The sequence below is a fragment of the Dipodomys ordii genome, unplaced genomic scaffold (genome assembly GCF_000151885.1).
Source record: "Dipodomys ordii isolate 6190 unplaced genomic scaffold, Dord_2.0 Scaffold53, whole genome shotgun sequence".
Lineage (NCBI taxonomy): Eukaryota > Metazoa > Chordata > Mammalia > Rodentia > Heteromyidae > Dipodomys > Dipodomys ordii.
In genome coordinates, this window is record NW_012267269.1 from 11,497,421 (window position 1) to 11,500,072 (window position 2,652).

Here is a 2,652-nt window from a genome sequence, read left to right on the forward strand (position 1 = left end):
ACCGGACCCCCCTCTCCCCCCAAAAAAGTAGAGCATTTGCAAAGCAAAAACAAGGCCTTGAGTTCAATTCCTAGTAAAAGATCTCAAATTAACTTCCCAGAACAATTCTCTTTTTTATGAAGTTGAATCACATTTTTATCCCCTTTTCACATCTTTACTTGTATTCTTATTTAATCCCCAGAAAATACTAAAGAAGGTTTTCATTTGAAATACTACCCATTGCTGCTCAAACTATCAATGTAAGAAGCCTAAAGGAGAAAACACTTGCTGTTAAGACAATCTTGCATTGGAAATGATGTCCAGGGCTGGGAAGGTGTTTTAGTGGTAGAGTGCTTGCCTAGCATGCATGAAGGCCTTGGTTCAATTCCTCAGTACTACATAAACAGAAAAAGCCAGAAGTGGCACTGTGGCTCAAGTAGTAGAGTGCTAGTCTTAAGCAAAAGAAGCTCAGGGACAGTGCCCAGGCCTTCAGTTCAAGCCCTAGGACTAGCATCAAAAAAAGAGGAAGAAGGAGGAGGAGGAGGAAGAGGAGGAGGAGGAGGAGGAGAAGAAGGAGGGAGGAAGGGAGGGAAGGAGGAAGGGAGGGAAGAGAGGGAGGGAGGGACGGAGGAAGGAAGGAAGGAAGGAAGGAAGGAAGGAAGGAAGGAAGGAAGAAAGCCCACCATCTCAAATGCTCAAGGAGAAGGAAGCCCAGTCACCCGTTGGAGTCTTGCAGCTTGCTAATGGCCTGGGATCTAGGTTTTCTGGCACCGGATCCAGGTATTTTTCTTGGACCTGGAGTGGTTTTTCACTGTTGCTGTTGGCGAGTGATCACGGCAATCTCTTTCTTCCTTTCCGACTCTCCCACTCCAAATTCACTGCTCCTCTTATGCTCCCCACAATATCCCAGATTATACTTCACTGAGTCTTCTGAGTTGATGACATAGAAATCTGGCATCATTTTTCTTTTTTAAATAATCCTTTCCTTTTAAAAACTGTTTACCAACCACCCTCTTTTATTCTAGCTGCAATTTCCCCATTCCTTCTTTTATTTTTGGAAGAACACACCTACATTCATTCCCTTTACCTTTTACTTTTACCTCACAAGTAGTTTCACAGATATTTGTTGAGCCTGTCCCTTATCAGCAAAACTTCTCAGATGACCTGTGAACTCTTGAGCAATCCAAATTAATGGTTGTGGTTTTCTGTTATTAAATATCATTGTTTGTTGCCTGGCTCATGAGCGATGCTCAATAAAATGTTTGTGAGACTAGAATGAACTGGAAGATAACTTAGTATTCATTAATTGAGGTTTGGTTAAATATACTTTGGTATAGTCCAACAATGGACACTATGCATCTATTTAAACATGAATAAATAGCCAGGCACTGGTGGCACATGCCTGTAACATTAACTACTCAGGAGGCTGAAATCTGAGAATTGTGACTCAAAGCCAGCCTGAGCAGGAAAGTCCCTAAGACTCTTATCTCCATTTACCTACCAAAAGGCAGGAAGTAGAGTTGTGACTCAAGTGCTAGCCTTGAGCACAAATGCTCAGGGACAGTGCCCAGGCCCTGAGTTCAAGCCCCAGGACTGGTATTAAAAAAAAAATTTCAGGGAGCTGACTTAGATCTGCACATTTTTCTTTATGTACATTATATATCAGTAAAGAGAGCATAAAACAAAGCACAATATATGAGCTCAGCTTTTCAGAGTTCACAAAGCTGCAGAGTATGGACTCACAGTGAAGATTTGACATGTTGACAGAGGTTTTCCAGGGAAGACCATGACAGATAATTTATATATATATATATATATATATATATGTTTATATATTGTATACCTTATATATGTGTTTGTATTGTTTTTCTTCTATACTTCTGTACTGAGAAACTTTTAATTTTATTTTTTATAATAATACAAGAAAAAAAAAGGCATGTGAAATCTTTTTATTGAGTCTAAGACACCTAGGGAGAGCTACCCCGATGGGACATTTCCTATTTTTCTGGGAGGACTTTGGAAGGTTCATAGGGAGAGGGTGACACAGCCTGGCTTTGTTTGACAGCAAATGAATGTGCTGAGTTCTTCCATTGTTCCCACACAGCACTGTGCTTTGAAGCTTAGCATGAGGCCACACTCAACCCCTGGATGGAAATATGTGATTCTGCTGGCATTGGCAGAAGCTAGCAATGGGATCCTGCCTCCCCAGTATGGTGTGACTACGGGGAGATGACGCCTATCAGCCAGAAGCAGTAAGCAGTGGCCTGCCTCTCACAACTGCTTCTGTTCCTCTGTTTTTCCACATCACTCAGCCCCTCCTCTCACCTTGCCTTGGGGAAGCAGGCGGCCCAGCAGGCCTGCCTCACACTCTTTTTTAGTACAAGCATCCTACTTCAGCCCGGCAGTTCCAGAAGAATACACTAACTTTCAGGCACAATTAGGACCCAAGAAGCACCAACTACAAGAGTTGGGATCATCAGAAAAGGATGAAGTCAACTTGAAGCCTTCCATGTCTACCTGTAAGCTACACCAAATATTGCCATATTCGGGAGTAATAGGGCAAGCCTATCTGTAAGATTGCGTAAGAGAAGTAGCTAAGGGACACACAAAGGGAAAGCACTGATGACATTAAAATCGGAGTTCTGGTCCCCAGTGGTGCCTGAAGAAAGGAGC